Source organism: Stegodyphus dumicola, chromosome X1, assembly GCF_044657685.1.
Source record: "Stegodyphus dumicola isolate Sdum_Otavi_A_Nest chromosome X1, ASM4465768v1".
In the NCBI taxonomy this organism is placed as follows: Eukaryota; Metazoa; Arthropoda; class Arachnida; order Araneae; family Eresidae; genus Stegodyphus; species Stegodyphus dumicola.
In genome coordinates, this window is record NC_140780.1 from 35703688 (window position 1) to 35724899 (window position 21212).

General features: G+C 31.9%; 1 protein-coding gene and 1 non-coding gene across 4 annotated transcripts in view; one reads left to right on the top strand and one right to left on the bottom strand.

Moving 5' to 3' along the window:
• The window catches only part of LOC118184298 (protein O-mannosyl-transferase TMTC2-like), a 797990-nt gene that overhangs the window by 22839 nt on the left and 753939 nt on the right, over positions 1 to 21212 (top strand). The window lies entirely within an intron of this gene.
• TRNAT-UGU (transfer RNA threonine (anticodon UGU)) lies at positions 2703 to 2775 on the bottom strand. Its single transcript has one exon. It is a non-coding gene; the product is annotated as a tRNA-Thr (tRNA).

Genomic DNA, 21212 nt, shown 5'->3' on the forward strand with positions numbered 1-21212 from the left:
GACATAACTGAAAATTTGAGGCAGTCATAGTTTTAAGGAATAAAAAATACCACTACATTTTTTTGTGCCTTGTGTGTGAGAAATAATAACATGACATTTATTTGAATATTGCGTAGAAATTTTCGTTCTGTCTGATATTGCATTGACATTTGGAGACGGAAGAGTAATTTGTCAGCAAACAGTCAACATTACATCATCATCTCTTTATAAACGTTTCATGTATGCAATTACAGATTTTGCAGTTTAAGAGATTTGCTTTACCTAAACTCTTATTTGACATCTACTTCCTCCGATTCGTATCAAGTTATCCGCTTCTTCATTTTCTGAAGATGCACTTTAGTATAACTAAAATGTATTTGTACAAAGACTAAACAATAAGTTTTAAAATTCAGGATATTTCATACAAAGCATACCTGTAATTCATTTGATTATGCTGTTAATAGTAATTCCTCATTAGTTTCACAAAATTACTGATTTACAATTTAACGACATGTTCATTCTTAAAGGTTCAGTGTTAAAATTACGATTAATTATTGTTGATTATTTCCAAGTTTCACACTGTTATGTTTATCGTTAAACCTTTATCTGATTACTTAATTGCAAAGACTTAATTATGGAAAATTCAATAAATTCTGCTCTAGTTAAATCTTAATTACTAAAAGCATTTGAATCAGTTATAAAATTTGTGTTATCGTTAATATAATCTATTAATATTAAGCATCAGAACGTGAGAAGTATCTATTAAGACTTTAAGATGCTTAGGAATTGGAAAATTCATGCAATATAAGATTAGTTATTGAAATGTGTTTCCGTGATTTTATCCGCAAGGAATACTTTTAATCGTGCAAATAAGCTTTTAATCGTTCTATGTTGTTAAAACAATACGCTTCATACGTTGGATTATCATGTCAGCCTCTAATTCATCGTGAATGTTACTATCTTTTCAATCAAGAAAGATCAATCATTATTATCATCCAACTAGATGACTCAAATTACTTAAAGGAAACCATTAGCGTTGATGTTAAGGCGGCTCTACCCAGTCGCAGGTTAAAAGTCCAGGAGCTGAGTTATCCTTAATGGTCGAAAGTTTTGTAAAATTAGAATGCATACTGTAAGGTTCTAAGTCTCAGTTCAGTTTAACGAATTCGACCAATAAACTATTGCAGCTTACCTCAGTAATGTGAGCCAGTCTACTGAATTTGAATCATTTTGTGTATTTCTTATGTTTATAATTATTGCATTGTTCTAACTTTCAACACTCAGGAATTTAAAATTTTTATTCTTAATTTTTAAACTCAAGGAATTGAGAAATATATATAACAATTTATATCGTTGTCTAAAATAATTAAAAGGTAAAAAAATGCATTTTTAAAAAAGCACTCTCCAACTACTACAGCTTTTATCGAAAGTTACTGTTATAAAATCTATTAGTTTCTACAGTTATCTACTGAATACTTAATTTAAGCAACTTTACACAATGCCGTAATTTGCTTATTAAATAGTCCTTTTTCAGTCTTTTGCGTGTTTCTGAGGTGTAAAAGTTGACCAAAACACAGAATTCAACATGTTTTCTACTCTGATATATAAATATTAGAGTTGAAAGGAGAAGCAAAATTATATTTCAAATTATAATTCTGTATTTTCTTACCTTAAAATGTGATTTTGTTGCCATTTGCAAAAGTACTAGAGAGATGATATGCGCAACTTCGGCTTTAAAAATTGTTAAACTGTAGGGTTTATACTTATTTTAACTAACATTTATTTTAAGTTTAAACTATCTTTCCTGTCAAGCCTTACTTTCCCCTGGAATTGCCAATGACAGAGTATGTACATTTTAGTAGAACGCGCAAAGTATTCAAAATAGTCAGCGGAAGTATTCTGAGTTAAATAGAAGGGAAACGAGTTCGAAAGTGTGCTTTCTTGCTTCACGAGCGTGGAGGTGGCTAGGTAGAAATTGAAGAACCGCGCGTTTCGGCCTGTGTGCTTGCCTCGGCAGATAGTTAAATCTTTCAACGTGATATTCAGAAGTTTGCTGAATTATCAGCGGTATCTTAGAACGCGGTTAGGTTAGTTACGTTTTAGAGAGCCTCGTAGGTAGTCACTTGTTATTATTCATTTTTAGTTTCTTATTTTTATTTTACTGCCGGGTCGGCGTAATTTGTGAGCGTCAAGAGCACGCATCTGTAATTTCTAAAGTTGAATAAAAAGGGATTTAAACCCTTCTCAAGACTTTGTGTACTTTCCAGTTCATAGCAGTCACCACTATTGTTGCGTGCAGGATATATATTCCAGTTTAGAATTCAATTATCCGATGAAGTTCCATATCATGACGCAATTCGCGCGGAATCGTTTCTTAAGAACTTTCAAATTTTAACACATCAAGAACTCTTTTACAACATATATTTTTATTTTGATGAACATTAATGTATTCATATAATATACCTAAACTATATTTACCTCCTCGCCTCTGATTCAGTTGTGTCATGAGACATAGTTTTGATACTAATAGTGCACACCGGGTATCCTATGTAATCCTGCCTGCCATACCACTATGCTCCTTCCTGCCATACCACTATGCTCCTTCCTGCCATACCATTATGCTCTCCAGTATCTTTGTTGTTTGTAACAGGAATGCATCCGTATGAGTAATAAAAGTGTAGAGACATTAGTTTTTTTTAGCATAAGACATGGAAAATGAGCAGTGCCCTAGCCGGGACTCGAACCTCGGACCTCTCGAATACACGTCGAGTGTGCTGACCATTGCACCACGAAGGCGTGCTAAGAAGGCGGGAAAAATACTTTATAACCGTATGAAGAATAAATCCGTATAAGTCATCGCATCCTACTCACTTTCTTCGCTCCTGACTATAAATTAGAAACACATATGTTTCTTTTCTTTATAAGTTTGTGCGTTATTTAAGGTCTTATAAAACATAATATCCGTTTGCTATATATTTTTGAAATGTGTATCTGTATATGAGTTTTGAAACAGGTGTGAAAATGGGTAATGAAATATATCGTATTATAAGAGGAAGGTTTACTTAATTCTTGAACATTTTATAACTCAGGTATCTTTTATTCTTGATTATTTGTGCTGATTTCCTATCTAAGTCATAGATGATATTGATTTAAATTGCTTTTATTTTGCTTAAAGTTTTGCCTTTAGCTATCTCAAATGCATATCTCTTGAATAATACATTATAATAAACTTTCAAGCGAAGCAGTATCCCAATAGGTGAATTACGTCAAAGTGGTAGGAGGGTAAAAAGTACAATAAATTTGTTTAATTTATTATAAGGGTTTTTCTTCGTTTTTTGCTTAAATTATGTAACCCCTACTGGGAGAGATAAAAATCACTGCAATAATATGAAAGTGTTAAACAATGCAATGATATGAAAGTTTGTAAATGAAATATTTTGAAAAAAAAAAAAAAAAAAACACTTAAAATATTTTGCCATTTCAATGCATTTTCTCGACATATGTTGGTAATGATCATAAGAAACATGTGCAACCAATATTTAAGGGTAATGTTTCCTAACTACAGATATATCGTTTTACAAATTTAATTGAGAATGAATTTCTATTTCCGAAAATAGTTACTTTTTCTATTGCAATTTATGAGATAATGTGAAAATTGGGAGATTTAAGCGAATAACAACTCAGCTCTATCTGTTTTGTAATTTTTTTAATTTTCATTAGAGCATTAATCCAGGAGAGGAAAGTTTAAATCATCGTAAGTAATTGGATCTTGAAAACTTGAAATCTCTTGGAGTTCTTCCCGCGGAAGAAGCACATCTGAAGACTAAACACAAAGCCTGCTTCCTTGTGTCTCGACTTAAACGAATTAGGAGAATCCAGCGTGCTGTAAATTCCGGAATTTCTGGGGTACTTGGCATTTCCGCTTATCAACGCAAAATACTCTTAAAGCTGAACATCCTCTATTCCGTTTCAGTGCCTGTAGGAATTCGCAGTAAGGTGGAAACTCTCCAGAAAGCTCACTTCATTCTATTCCTTGCCTCTAAAATGCTTTATTTCCTAAGCAACTTCCATTATCCTAAATCATTTCTATACGGTCGTTAAAGAACTGCTTCACAAGCTGGGGAAGTTATCTACACTTTGCATGCTATATGAGCAGAGGAAGTAGGCATGGAACTGAGCTTTTAGACTTGATGATCATTTACGTTATTCTGTTTTTTATTCTTTAAATCCATTTATGTTACTTTTTTCTTATTTTTTGTAGTTTTCCATTTAGTTAAATATATTTAATCGAGTTAATAAGGCCTTTTAGGATCGCTAAAATTAAATTGAGTGCATTAAAAAGAGTGTTCCTTAATATGATTTTAATTTTGTTTCGTCCCAAAATGTAGCTTTTGTACTTATATTTTTACTGGTTTTTGGAAGGAGTGACTTGAGCATTTTAGGAGTGGTTGATGTTTTAAATAAACTTGGGCAATTCTGAAATGCTATTTGACCCACCAGCTGTCGAATAGTAAAGTCGCTGAGAGCTGGTAGTTCGACCTGGCTTCGATTCCAGAGAAACAGGCTGGCTGTTTGGGTGTTTTGTGGCTTCCCTCATGTGTAACGTGGATACGAGCGAGCTTCCAGTTGAAAGTTTACAAGGTATTTTCTCCTTCCTTTCGGCATGCTTTCGTGCTGTAACAGTTAGCACACTCGGCGCGTATTCTAGAGGCTAAGGTTCAAGTACCGGCGAGGGTATTGCTCATTTTTCATGTATCTTGCTTCAAAATAACCTAATGACTGTACAAGTGACATCCACGAATGACATCCACCTAATGACATCCACGAAGTAATCTCTTCACTTAGTCAGCTAGCAATTCCAGTGCTTTGTCATAATCAAATAAACCAAATAACCTGAAATGCAAGTTGAAAATTCGCATTTAATTTTTAATGTTTAGTATTATTGCATTGATTTACTGCAATTCTGATTTTTGTTTACTTTACTATCAACCATACTTTACTTTGGTTCACATTAATCCTTTTCTGTCCTTAAAGAGCTATGTAACAAATTGGAATTTTTTAAACTTTATACGTAGCTGGAAATCAAAAATGAGTAATCATTTTTTAAAAGAAAAACTGGGCTAGTCTGCCGCGTATGTTGATAAATAACTTATAAATATTTCGACATAATTACAAACATTATCTTTAAGAATGTGTGTAATGAGATTAATAAGAGAGTATTCTTTTAATCCAAGAGTTGTGGCAAATTAATCCGATGATCATAATTCTTATGCAGATTATTTTTTGGTATATACAATTCTAAGATAGTTAATAGCCTTTACTATTAGAAAATATCTTATGTTGTTGTCACAAGTTAAAGTAGACAGAAAAATATAAATTTATTTTGTTTTTAAGATTTTTGAGTATTCTTATAGAGGTTTTAAAAAGTAGACAAATTTTAACTGAATTTTCATCTCAAATAAATAGTAATTTTCAGTTGTTGCTTACTACACAATAGATTTTCGGTAAGACTGGAATATATTCTATAACTGGTGGTGAAAAATTAAAATTATCAATAAATTTCCTCAACTTCTCTGCATAAATCTAGAAACGGAGCAGTGTTTGTAATTGCTCTTAGCCTAAAATCCTCAGTTGTAATACAAGAATTAATGCTCAGAACGAAATGGCAACAAGGTCATAACTTTATCTAATGCAAAACGGTGGAGCAGTAACTGTTAATAATCGATAGGTGTTGGTGTGTTTAATACCTATGAGATAATTATGCACGTTAGAAACAACTCAAAAATTATTCTTGACGCCCTGATCGTGGGATCGTGGTTGGCATTGCTGGTTGCAGTGACATTGGACCTGGGTTCGAATCCTGGGTATGGCTTGGGTGTTCTAAGAGTAAAGAGGTTTTGCGGCGTACGGAGAACTTAAAATGCAAAAAGAGACAAATGTACTTTCAAGTGATTTAATGGCAGGATGAAAAGAGCTGGAGATCATTGTTTTCATCCCTCGGGCAATTATCCTTCAAATTTGGAGGGAGCTAGCTACTGTTACCAATTAGGTACTGTTAGTTGTACTGTTACCAACAAGCTAGGTACTGTTAGTCGTACTGTTACCAACAAGCTGACGTAGACAACAAGCTGTCGTAGACCCATGCTAACGATAGACGCAATAATGTGCTCTTCGCCGTGATAAAGTACGTGAACTCGTTATGATTTTACAGTTCCGAAATTACTTTACTGTCAAATTAGTGAAATAAGTCACAGAGGTAAATTTATTCTTAGGTTTTTAAGAAAGCTGTAAGAATTTACGAAAAGACAGGTCTTTCTTTCTCAAGGTGGTTAAGGTTTTCCTTCTTTGTGGATCCTCTCTTAAAATACATAGAAATACGATACTCTATCAGTTAAAGATCGTCATAAAAGAACAACAAAAATCAATGTATAAAGGAGAGATATTCATAATAAAATCAGTGTAATTTGAGGAAAAACCTGCATCAAGCTTAAAATATTTTATTGCGATAGAATAGTGTGCAGGGTAATAAAAATATTATGGTGATGTATAGTCGAGGGATTACCGTATTGCAATTCAGTCTGATGATAAAATACTCAATCTCAATTGATTGCGGCAACATTTTTGCAACATCATCATTCTGAAATTATGTTTATATCTCTATTAAGTTTCTTTATTGAATAAACGTGAATAGATGTTAAATTTGTGAAATGTAGTTTCTTTTTCTGCTCTAGAAGCATTTACTTGTCTGCATTTGGTGCTAAATTTCTATATATCTTTATGCTATTGAAATATAGAAGCTTTAAAAAATTAAGCTTGAAATGCTAAGCAGTAGGTAGTTTCAGTTAAAGTGGTGTTTGATTGCTGTTTGAGTTCTTGAACTGCAATCTCTTAAATAATAATCATTAGCCACTCAGAAGGAACAGAAACACACCAATATAAAACTAATGCCACGCAAAAAGGCAACTTTTGGATAAAGAATTTGAATCTCTTTATTGATTTCTTCCTTCGGAGCAAAAATGTCTTTGCTGCTGAAGAAGAGAAACCTATGTCTAATCTTTATCGAAATTCATAGTGTTATTTCAAAATCTATGCCAAAATACGATTATCTTTTGCCTCACTATTAACCTGTTTAACAAGTAAAAGTGCTATATTGAACTAGTATTCTGATTATACGCACCATGCTATAATATGTTTTTTTCATGTGCTTTTATTTTAATATATATACTTACATCAATAAAAAGAAAACTCTGTAGCACATACTTTGAAAAATGGTTTTAATGTTTTCTCCTTGGCTTTGATTTTGATTGAATGCTTATTCTATTGCAAACCAAGTTCATTAAGTTATTTTTTCTGGTTTTTATTTATGTCTAAAAAGTTTAACCAATTTTACTCATTTAAATGAGCTTTCTATTGGCGTTTTTATACATCTTAGTACTCAATCATTATTAATTAATTAATTAGCATCATTTTACCATTGAATCTGAAAGTATGTGGCTGATAATCTGATTTTCAGGTTACAATTCAACTATTTTTTTATGTATTTATATACATTGGTGTATTGAGAATACGGCAAAGTACACTAGGGCTATCTGCCTAAGGGGAGGGATGCCTTCGTGGAGGATTTTCTAAGGGAAACTGTCTCGTATACACGTTACACATGAGTATTTATATACATATAAGTAATGTTGTAGACTGAGATGTAATGATGTAGGAATACTGATTGCGTGGATATTTAAGATGTTGATCCATAATGAAGAGCAAATTTGGCAGCTGAGGCAGATTAAATATTTCTTTTTTTTCAACTGATATTTGCAACCACAATTCACTTGACCCTCTAATCGTGCTCTTTTCAAACGTTTTACGTTTTTGATAGCTTTAGAGTAAGAATAAAAGCAGCAAGCAGCAGTCTGTCTAGGCCGAAGAGTAGATAGCAAAAGGGAGCAGTTATGCAATATTGCAGCTTATTAAGAGGAGTATCGGTTCTCGAAATTTTGAGTTAATTCCAACTTGACAACGTCATCAGCGTTATGTAAGTCACAGAAAATGGACTGATATAGAAATGAGGCAGTCCAGATATAGTTATTACTATTTTTATAATAGAGAAGGGAAGTACCCAAATTAAAACTAAGCATCAAAGGGCTATTGCAAATTTAAACTTTATGTTTGCATATACATAATAATATAATATTATGTATATATATAATTTATATTTGTATATACATAATATTATAGCTTAACTTGTATATTTGCATATATTTAATATTGCATTTTACGTACTTCCCCCCCCCCTTAAAAAGATAAGGCGACGCAAAAGCCTTTTTAAAAGATAAAGCGCTAAAGCATTAGCAGATGAAGAGAAACACAATTTAGGAAATACAAATCATAAAATTTTGATCAAAATAATTATTTCAGTAATTGCAAAATATAATATTTGATAATATTTTAAAGTCCTGTTAAAGTTTCGGTCTAAATGTCTTTGCGTTTTTGAGTCCAATCATATTTGTTCAGGTAAGGCCTTTTAAAACTTTTCATACAGTGTCTGAAATAAAAGAATTTTTAATACCATTAAAATTATTTAAAATTAGTGTGACTATTTAAAATTAGTCACAACTAATTTCTAAATTTTATGCTATGCAAATTTTCTTATTTAAAAAATACGTTTTAACGTCATAAATATAGTAGTAATATTGGTGCAATTAGGGTTTCTGTGCTATTATCTCTTATTTGCAATTCCTTATTTTACCAAACTGAAAGTCTCGCCCCGCAGTACTTCAAAATAAACGTTTACAACTATAGAACATATCCACTTGAAGTAACTAGTGTGTTCTAGACCAGGGCCAAGGACTGCTGTGGCAGAAAAGGCCGCCATTCCTTGTACGAGGTAACTGTCTTTCGTAAACTGCACTAATGCGTTACAATAATAATAATAATAATCTATAAAAAATTACACTCAATTATAAAATCAGAACTTTGAACATTATCTTGCATAAAGGATGGTAAAAGGAACAATTGTACAGAGGTACCTGTAAATAGGCCTGTAGGCCTATTTTTCTGAATTAGAACTCACTCATCGTACTCTACCCTTAACATACCATTATCTTTAAATTTTAACGTTATTTTCCATAATTCAAAATATTCCTTAATACGTTGTACTTTTAATTACAGTACTCCTAAGCAACTCAATTCCGAAAACTTTTCCTATTTCTTCTTTCATTATAATAACATACACTATCAAAATATTAAATATTTTCAATATTATACTTAAAACACAATTTTATAGCCATTTTTCTGTACTAATATTTCAAAATTTTTTTCATTCTCTACATTTACCTCAACCTTAAAAGAATTCAAAATTCCTAAAATTCGAATTTTTAATCAAAAATCTCATTTCTAATTATTACTAGAGTAATTTTATTAAACCTTACCTAAATAAAATAATTGCAGTTCTTTAAATTGATTTCTTAATTTCATTTAACTTAATTATAAAAAAATTTAAACTTTTAATACCGTAAATTTTTAATCATTTTTCATAAAAATAGTACTAAATTTTTTTAAATCCAATATAATAAAAAAGAGCATTAGATATCTAAATTCCAAACGTAATAATTAATTAAAAATTACTTAATTCATGGTACTGAAAAACGTTTAGCATATATTATAACTAAATAATATTAAATAAACTAAAAAAATTGTAAAATTGGAATCATTTGGAAATACTGAGTTATATCGCTGTCATTTTTTGAACGATACTTTTTGCTTTTTCTAAACAGTACAACGAAATGTCGGGAATGTTTCACTAAATTTATTTGCAAAATTTGAAATCCGTAGTATAATTTTTATTCTTGCATCTCTGAAAAAAACACGTGATTTAATATATCCGTTAAAATGATAATATATCCAATAATATATCCGATAATGAAGTGTAATAAAGATTAACGTGAAGATCGATGACCTTACTCGTATATCGGAGCCTAAGGACCTTGAATCACTTGCTAATATATTATGATGGATGGTTTTCTTTTTACTTGCAACTTAAAGCAACACTAGTTTTAAAGCAGTGGTATGTTGTATATTTAAGCACTAGAAAAATGCAGCAAAACGGTATATATTTTTCCTTTTCTTTTTTGATAATGCTTTTGAAGAACTTAGAATTTCAGTGATAAATCTTTCTATTGATGTATCCGCATTTATGACATCCCGTCATATATATCTGCCGAGGTATGTGTGTGTGTGAGTTTTCCCGCAAATATATATACATGCGGTCATGTGTAAAATTAAAAGCATTTTTACACTGTGTCGAATTCCTGAAAAACTAAGGTAGATAATTAGAGATAAAATGTTAGAATTTTGAAGTGATATCTCTAATATTAAACATTATCAAAGGAAACTTTCGTTGTAAAAATAGGTGGCAAGATGAGCAAGGCTGTGAAATCAGCAAAGGAATTTGAAAAATGAAGTTCCATTACGACAGTGTAACACTGAAACTAATATTTTAAATCAGTCGTCAAACTCTATACAACGGCATGATTTTAAAATTAATATTAAGAAAACTTATTAACAGAAAAAGGAAGAATCAGTGGTTAGATTGAGAGATGAGGAGGAAGTTCAGAGATTTGAAAAAAGAAATAAAAGGGAATCACTGAATAATATACTTATGATTGGAAGATGATTTGTTAGCCTTCGTGTGGTTACATATAACATGTGTAATTCAATAAATAATGATGATCTTGTGTGGGGGAGGGGAACATTGTTTTTGCTACAGCGACTGTATTCGCTTCCTTTTTCAGGTAGGTCTGATCGTAAAATTTCACATTACGTGTTTCAAGTGACGAAATGTTGCCAGGCAGATATGCTCAATAATGGTCTCTTAACTCTTGGCTGGAAATGCTATGAAATAAAACTTTTATTTCAGCCTAGAACCTGTACAAAATGTTTGTTATTTGTTTATGTAAAGAGGAATTGAAAGAACGAAACAATGTTTGCTCGTTGCTCTTTACAACATTTGAAAATTGAATTTATAAATGGAACCCCTTGTTGTAATAAATGTAAGAATTCTAATAATACGTTTGAAACGAATTCTGATTTGTTGCATAATGCATTTGATAGAAGCTGCCCATCTCTTTGAAGGAGATTAAATATGTACGAAACAATATGGACTGGATGGTGTAAACTTAAGTTGCTTCGCTGCAGTTGGGCAGCGATCTTGATCTGATCTTAATTTAATCTGTGTATATATAAATTATTGCCTAATTTTAACTTACTATTATTTTATTACTGAATTATTATTGAAAATCTTGGTCGATTTTAATTGAATTTTAATTTCCTTCTCTTTTTAGCTGAACATTTTAATTCATTTGAAGAGATATGTATAAAGATTTTTTAATTTGAAGATTTTATACTGAAGATTTTACATAGACATTTGCTTTTAACTATTAATTTTATTTATATTTGATTTCTGACCTACACGAAATCACGAGTTTGGTAATATGAATTTATCAATCAAATTTAAAGTAAATCGGCAGCACTCCAACTTTTTGATACTGATAAATATTTGCTGTCGATCCCTGAGGTTACTACAATTCAGGAACCATTTTGTATAGAAGAAAAATTGCTTACATAAAAGTCCTTGGAGAATAATTACATGAAGAAGGGGGACCGACAGGACTGATGCTACGCTTGAATCTATACACTGTCTAGTGGACTATTGCTCTGACACTATTGTAGCCATTTCGCTGAATATGCAAGGCAGCTCTCTGGGAGTTATTACAGTTTGTTTTTCCCCAGGGGAAGATCTTCAGGGCCACCTCATATGGCTTCAGAATATGTTTAACTATTATAAAGCTTTCACTGTTGTTGGAGATCTCAACGGAAAACATTGGAATTTTTGGTTATAGGTTATAACCTTTTAAAGGTTATAGGGAACATCTAATACAAGATTGTATGATAACAATTTGATTTTAAAGAATCCTGACCATCGCCTATTATTTCTTTAGCTCTGAGGTGGGCTACACTGAATTAGTTATTTGCTCAGTTGGTTTCGACTTTAACGCTGTTGTGTTAGATATCTTGGAGCTGGACTTCTTAAGTGGCCATAATATTTGCTCTTTAAAATGCAAGGATTTGAAAGATTTTAAGAATGGCAAGGTGAGATATTCAAAAGGTTTTTTCAGGATAAATAAACTATGCTAGAAAATTGATATTCATATAAGAAGCTTCGAGAACAGATTAGGCTCTTCCAGATACAGTGATGATGTAAATAATTCGGTTCAAGGATTTGAACTCTTCTTATATATGCTATGAATAATATTTTAAAATCAAAATGGCTAAGATGAAACAAATTAGCTGGAGAGTTAATCATCTGAGAGTTAGAAATTGTGCCTTAAGTAAGATTGCCCAATGTAAGGGCTTGAATGGAGATATAAAACTCGTAAGAAAAATATAAAAGAGAACTGGCTATTTATAGAAAAATTCTTATTAAGACTAAAACGAAGGTTAAGAGGGAGTTCTTCTTCGGGAACAGACATTATTATGAGGGATTCTATAGTATTGCTTCCAATAAATTTAAAAAGAAAACTTGTATCTTAGACCTCAGAATTGTCAGAGAAAAGACCTCTTTTGTCTCTAGAGAAATGTTTATGGAAGCCATAGACTTTCTCCTGAGGATGAAAGAGAAAAACTTTGGATGTCTTAAACGAAGAAAATTGTAGTGCTCGCAGGGAGCATTTTGTGCTTAATGAAATCAAATCGATTATTGATAATTTAAAACATAAATGTAGGGAGGATTGGACGACGTTTCCACGGCTGTCGTATTTTTTTTTAAATTTATACTCTAATTTTTATAACTTTATGTAATACATGCGTGAAATTTACAGTTTTTCTAGACATTTGGAAAGTCTTTCGAGTTGCCCTTATTCCAAAGGAGAAATATAAATTCATACGTATATGTAAACAAACGATTTTTGGAAATATTCTTTATAGGTTTTTGTCTAATATATTGTTTTATGTTTTGGTCATTAATGAAATCCTCTCCAGCGGACAATATGGTTTTACTAAGGGGTGACCGACGATTCTTTATTTACATGCTAAACTTAGTGAAAACAAAATAAAAGTCACAGTCACGTTGTACTGATTTCATTTGGTATCAGTAAAGCTTTTGATAGTGTTCGGTGGCCCTTCCTCATGGGAACACTGCTTGATCTAAAAATTCCCCTGGAAGTTTTTAAATTATTGAAGGATGTTTTTCAAAACAAAAGGATTGCTTTTACTGTCTCATCTGAATCCTGTATGTCTTATTTGGATATTAGGAAAGGATGCCCTCAGAGGCCCTACGGCTCGGCAGTGTTATGGAATATTTTTTATAAATAAACTGATAACGCAGTCTCCTCCTATAGGCTCTGACAGGTACAGGTACCTGTTATGCGGCTGATCTCATGATTTGCATATTTGATTATTCTGTAGAGAAAACTGCAGGAAATTATTTTTATTTTGGAAAGTTGTCGTTAAGTGGAAGGGCTTACTTTTAATTTAGAAAAGATTAATGCTCTATTTTCCTCCGGGGAGGAAAACAGACAAGAAAGCCAAATTTAAAATGTAAAGATCATAAAACAAAATTTCTTTCTAGTTAGACTTATTTGGGTAGTATGTTGGACACCAAACTGAATTTTTCTAAAGATTTTAATGACATAAATAAACGAAAAAACATTATTTTGGTTCAGACGTCCTTGCTTTGAAAAGTTTCACCCTTGGAGAGATTTACAGAAATGCATTTATTCCCACTGCAATGCATGGTATCGGTGCCGGGGGTGCTATAGGGGCCGAATTATTAAGATTGTGATTAAAACTGAATAATATAGAGAGAGCTGGATGCTGTCCATTACGAGATTGTTTAGGACTATATCAATGGAAGTTGCCTGCCTGTATCCTGTTGCCTGTCTGCCCCTCTCGTTGCTATTTCAGTATTTTTATACAAATTTTTATCAAGATCTCATCACACGGAAATGAAATGGTATGCAGATTCATTAGTAACAAGAGATACGTTCGAGATATTTCGAGGCTTGATTCATCTCTTGCATAGAATATCATTTCCCTTTGTTAAGAATCTCCCAGAGATCCATGAATTTGATATTTACACTGATGGCTCTGGGTTTGGAGAGTGCATAGGTTCTGCTTATGTTGCCTACTTTCATGGTGTACAGATAAATAATACAAGGATTTATTTCAAAAGTATAATTCAGCATTTCAGGCTGAAGTACAGACCATTCTTTATGCTTTGAGATAGAAACACAGGAACGTGAAAAATGGACATACAGTTTTTATATTCTGCGATTGTCTTTATGAACTTCAGGCTCTCTCCTGACTGTAATGCAAATAGAAACTCAGTAATAACGGTAAATTCATAATTCTTAAATATCGAGGAGTCAAACGTGTACCCCTGGTGTCAAGTTACTAGGGCAGGGCAGTACCCTTACAAATATTATGGAGAACAATTGCTTGCACCACCAGATTTATTTATGTCTAATGATATTTATTTATCCAATTAACGCGAGGGTAGTATTTAACCAAATATTACAATTTCTGTACCACTTTTGATTTCCAGCAAGTAGGAAAATCCAAACAATGATTCGAGTAACTAAAAGTTTTCTTTTGAATCTCTTTCATTCTCTTGATATCATTTCCATCTGAATGTACTTTCCTATAATATTTCTTCAGGAATCATATCTTGTTACCTGGCGTATTCGAAAATGGAGATCTAAAATAAGAGTAAAATGCCAAACTTCTGCTTATTTTATTTCGAAATATAGCAGTGATACGCGATTTACCTATTTAATTATCAAAGTGAGAAAAATACATCGAGGATTGGACACTCCTTTTTCCCACGCACCTTCAGACCACGCCCTGGACATCAGTCGCTTATCTTCACTTCTTATTCAGCTTCGGCACCCAGCTACTGATTTTTAGCAATCGACCCTCATTACCATTACAGAAAGTGTAGGATCGCTCTTTTCCCCCCCTTGAACGTGGATGCATCGCGCTGATTTAGATTCTAGAAGTATGCGTGATGTTCATGTTCTTCCAGATAAATTTCGTTATGTGTCCATATCGCGTTAATTTTAGTATTGACTGCTGATATTATAAAAGTTAGATTCTGGATTTTTTTCTAAAAGTGGTTCAGATATACCCACAGGTGTCTACTGATTACTCCTAAGAAAGACAAGATTCATGAATCTACTCTTGCGTACTCATATCCTTAAGTAGGCGTTTCAGAATCTAGTAGTAAATAAATAATCTCTCTCTCTTTTAACTCTTTTTTAACTTTATTGACTAAACAGTTTTTTGCGAATGTTGGAACCTGCTCAGTTAGATTAGACATTCCGGATATATTTTGAAAACACCTTTGCAAAAATTATCATAGTTGATTGTCATGCATATAAATTACTCAGATGGTTGCTTTATTAATCATGGCAAAGCATTTCAGATCTATATACAGCACACCATCGTGGGTTACTTTCTACTAGAAACTGCTCGAATTGATGCCCAAAGTAGTTAACTTTCAAGGAATCGAAGCGTGGTGAACCAGCATTCTGCAACTTTAACCACCAGTAATTCAAAACTTCCAAAAGAAGATAATTTATTTCTCAGATATAAATTGGTTTCATAATCCTAAATAGGAAGCCCGGGGTATGCATTATTAGTGTCATTTATTACAAATAATCAAGGAAAGAAAAAACGCCATATGATTTGAGTGAAATTGTACAGGAAATAAATGAATGTTTCGGTATTGTAAGCGGTGTAGCGGATTTTATTTCTGTTAACATATTTCAGGGATATATGAGGCCTCATAACATGGATTATATTGATTAATAGGAATCAAGAGATATACTTAAAATAGTCAAAAATCGGTGTATTGAATTTATCATATATTGAAGGCATATGAAATGAAATTCAATCTTTAAATCAATTTTCATTCCGTGTGTAAGTTTTTTTGCAAGATATTTTGAATCACCTTGTTTAATTCTTCCAATGCCTGAAACCTTGCTGAGAAATATTCCTACGAATTGCAAGATTCATCAGTTATTCGCCATCTCATCCCCAGGAGCGTTGCCCGTGGTGCACTATGCACTATGGTAGATCAAAAGCGTATCCGCAATAGGGAGAGACACACCTACAACTTCGAGCGGTAATCGGGTTAGTTTCCTCCTTATACTCAGCTTCCGCTAACCACTATATTGTCTTGATATTTTCGATTTCGTACAGATTTTTATAATCGTACAATACAATGCAGGGCATATGGAAAGCAAAAATATTGTACTTCGACGATAGGCTGTTGAATAAGTTTTTGTTAAAATTACAGATAAACCTAAATTTATATTTCGCAACATATAAATTGTGTAATTTGAATTTATTAGATAAAAGTGCCTCAATTTTGACATTAATTAGCTAATAAAACAGTTACGAAAAATTCGTATAAATTTTAACAATGTGCTTATTTCTTCAGATTAAGGTGGGACGTTTTCTTCACGCAAATATGAACTTAATTTTAAAAATGTTTCTGAATCCAAAGTTCTCATAATCATGTTTGGGAGTTGCTATTAATAAAAAGTTCCAGCTGAATACATAATATGCACATGAATTTTAATCTTCGACAATTGTAAAATGGCATTACAGTCAGTGTTGAAAACAATTACATATCTTTGATAAAGATTTAAGACTTGTCTAATAAGTGGTCTGAATTAAATCTTAAGAGTCAAATTCGTCAATGATGACAAGGCAGAAATATCTGGGTGAGATGCAATGAAAAGTACTTCAGATCAGAAAGAAAAATTACATTGTAATTTGATAATGCTTTACCTTAAAGTGAAACAAGAAGTCGGGGATTTTGTCAAAGAATCAAGAGCCTGCTTAGGCAAACTGTTAAACATTAACTCCTTTATTAAAAAATAATTGCAATACCACCCTAGAAATACTGTCATGCTGTGTTAATATGGACTATTTAAAAGCATGCATGAAATAAAGGAAATAAACTCTGTAAAATATATCCATTTATTATAAATTCAAAACACTCCTTTTACTACGTGAAGACCCAGCGATTGTCGGACAGACGGATGGCGCCATTTGCATGAGCACTGAATGATCCCTGGAGACTACTATACGGATGAGACCAGCTCCCTACCAGTTTCGATTTCCGGAGTAGGAGCGATTCGAATCTATAAGGAGTTTTCGTGTTTCAGTATGTATAAACGTGTCTGATTCTGTTTGAAAAAATTCTTCTCTGATTAGGGAGAAGCATCTCTATTTGTATAATTGAACTAAATTTCCTTACTTTCTATTTCTTTAATGATTCCATTTGAGTATATTTGAATTTTATCAAAATGCATTATTACGTTTTAAGAAAACTGGCTATAACTAGTGGATTTATAAAAGCATAGTGTTGTATTTAAATTAATTCATAGCAACCTTTTTTTCTTTTGTTATTCTGTTTTAAAATTTTCATTTGTTTCTTATTGTAACCAGCTTTTCATTTTCTGTACGCAATCTTATAACTTCAGGTCCATGTGTACATTTTAAAAACGGGGAAAAAACAGTTAAAATTTCCAATGGTTTATAATTTTAAATTTAGTATGAGGGATAATCTAAACCTTTCAGTAAGTAAGAAGAATTGATTACTACATTTCACTAATCCAAATTATATCCATTCATATGGATGTTAAATTTGCTAAAATCACTCTTTAGACTTCTTTTACACGAAATCAGCTCTCCAAAAGAATCTGATTTAAATTATTCATACATTGTTACCATTGAAAGAAGAAAATAGTAATATCTTTGCTCAATATTTGACATAAGTAGCTTCTGATCTTATTTATTTTCCATATTTTCAGTCGTGCTGATTACATGGTTTGTTTTATCGCTGTATTATTATTAGTCTAAAGGGCAATTTGCCCAGAAGGACTATTAATTTCGCTTTGGCATTTTGCGTTGGTTCACTATAAATGTCGACTCACTTTCCAAATTGTTGGCACCAAATATTAGAGCCCTGTATTATATTTAATTAAATTAAATAATGGAGAATCTGTATAAATGTATGTATGTTTCTCGCAATGTGATAAAACAACAGTAACTTGAGCCATCAAATTTTGAATACTGGACGTTTCCACCCGAATATGGGCATCTGGAAGCCCAAATCTGGAATTTCGAGTTTTCTTTTATTATCTAGTCCATATTTTGTAAAACTTTAACGAATTTTTGATTTACAAACTCTAACATTTCAAAGCGAGCAATGACAACACAGTACGGAAAGAGCATTTTTATCTTCCGAACGCGAGATTGTGTATCGGAAATTCTAAAGCTATGCTCATTTAAAATTTATTTTGCGATGAATTTAATGGCTTAAGTGCGAAGAACATAATATTTAATAAATAAAGGTAAGACACAAAACGTTAAAGAAACTCCCCTTTGGTCGTAATGTAAAATCTGAAACCTTTCAGATTATTATTATTATTATTGTTATTATTACACTTTCCAGACATGCAATTATCTTCATAGTACTGAAGTATGCTTTATTTCTTCGTAACTAATATTAATATGATTAATATAATATAACAGGTCAAAATTAAACAAACAGTAACTTATCATTATTATAACTACAGGAGTATTTTACTTTTAGTCCTTTCACTGCTATTTTTAAAGAAAAGTTAGGAATGCATGTTCGATACTGCATGAATTCGCATGAAAAATAGTATTTACTTTCATTTTAAAATCTGTGCATATATATGGCGTCTGCTACAATTTAGTGAAAGGTAAAACAGTCACATCTCAAGTAAGGAGATTGAAAAAGGTGTTTTTCAGAGCTGATATGCCCTCAACATATATTTCACCGGCTGAATATAAATATATTTTTATAGAATGTTGGCTCGGTGTTCTTCAAGGTTCACCTGAGTATCTTAACAAGCCACCGAAGCCTTTCTTGGCATTTCAAACAGCTTCTAGAAATATTATTTTGAAACTCCATTGAGACACTACTTTCCATAGAAATTTTTTCCCTCTTATTTTTAGTCTGCTTTTTTTACCTGCTTTGAAAGATTTGTTTCGTTGGTGGTAAACCGGTAATCTCCTTTTATCAGAGCGCGTGGATCGAAAAGAAAAATCGTCTTGACTGCATTTCCTTGGAAGTAGAAGTTAAGTCCCTTCTTTTTGGGGTTCCTGAAAATAATAGATTTTTCCCCGTTTTTGTGTTACGCCCACCGAGGAGCCCCACGCTCTGTCCTTTCGGGCGGACAAATACAAACTTGGCTCCTACACTCTTTTTTCTTACATCTTTTTCTCGTTTCGGTTCGTTTATTTTTTATATGTGCTTTTGTCAAGCCAACACCAAAGCTATTTGTAAAAATAGAATGAGGATAAGCCATTAGCATTGAAGAGAAAAAGAAAGAAATCTCATGAGGTTGCCAGGAAACTAAAGAAATTTGAAGAACACTTGTTAGCTTATGCGTGATCGAATTATAGAAAGGTAATTGAAGATCAAAAAGACAAATCGTCTAAGCAAAAAAAGATTCTAACCGTTGAGATAATATCAGACTTTGAGCAAAGATGAAGCTCCCAGCAAAATGAAGCGAAAGGGAATAAGCTCCCAGAATGGAGGCCTTATTTATAATTTTTCCTTATTCGACAGAATTTATAACTTTTAAGCTGAAGACGAGAGGAGCATATTTATAAAAACGAGTAACAGTCTGGTACCAGTATAATCCTGCGAACAGCTATGTCTTTCGTTGCAGGATAGTTTTTGTATTTACAAGGTGTTTAATAATTATGTGTAGTGAATTTCGATTTGTTTAGGTATAATAACACATTTTAAAAATTTCATTTCCATCCATTTTTTAATTTTCCCTTTTTTTAATATTGGTTAAATACAAATTTCTGTAATTTTATTAGAACGCTTCATGAATTTCGTATCGAACACTCCAATAAAATTGAGTCAAAGCTTAAAACTGGGCTTTGTCTTGTGAATTGCATACTTTAATTACTTAAGTTTTACTTTTAAATTCATGTTTTGTTAAGTCTTGTATGAGGCAGGACTTGTTCTGTTAATTACACAATAAGGGTAAGTTGATAATTTGGAGTTCTAATAAAAAGGTTTATTTCAAACCTCCTTCTGAGGCCGAAGGTATTTTCACTGGCAAACTAAGACTGGGCGATAAGTCGCCTGACTGTCTATACGAAGCCAGAATATAGCATTCAAACTGATAGGTTAGATACAACTGCAGGTCAAGAAAATACAGGAAATTATCACCTTATGAGAAACATTCCTCGACCTTCTACTGATTTCATAGCCATTACACAGATTACTTCCACACAAAAAGAGCCATAAATTTATTGAATTACTATTAACAGGTCTAAGAAAAATTGCAAAAATTATTTATTTATATCTAGGGATGAGTAAAATACTGCTTATAATTCCAGAAAATTTGACTCCTTAGACAGTACCAGGCTTATACAGTCCTTTAATTATTAACGGCAATAAATTAATGCAAAGTTAAATATGTATTTATACACATTGCGTTTATTAGTAAGTGAATGTAAAAGATGTATTCCTCAATTCAAGAAGAGTTAAATTTTATCATTCTTGAAACGAGTAATAATAATTTAATATTCTTAAAATAAGTCAATTTTTTCCGGTCTGTAATATCAGTTTATAGTTAAGAGAAAATTCCATATTTAAAAAAAGTGTTTGAAAGAAATAAAACATCTGTTACTAATTATTAATTAAAAATACAGATCGTGTATAAAGCTACTTATTAAGGAATAAGTTGATTGTTACAATTGTTTTTATGAAAGATATCTGCTCTTGAAAATTTTTTCCTAATTATGTTTGCTGGAATTTAAAAATTTATTCAAGGGTTTATTTATTATTACAACACTTTACTACTGGAAAAGTATCAGAAAATATCCGTATATTTTGAGCCAAAGATTTTATTTTAGTCTTTTCTAAAGAAACTTAAGTGGATATGCTTTTAAATATTTAGATAATTTTAGACAGAAGTTTAAATTTTTAATTGAAGACGTATTAGACCTCTCTCCTCAATTATTTGCATGCGAAAACAACTAAACGCGTTAATTGCCCAGTACATTTTGGAAAGAATGGCAACTGCATTATCTAAACTATGCTGTATGAATATAATCGAAGCTTTAAAAATATGGTAAAATTGTCTAATTCGTTTCTTATGCTTTTTACGCCGAAG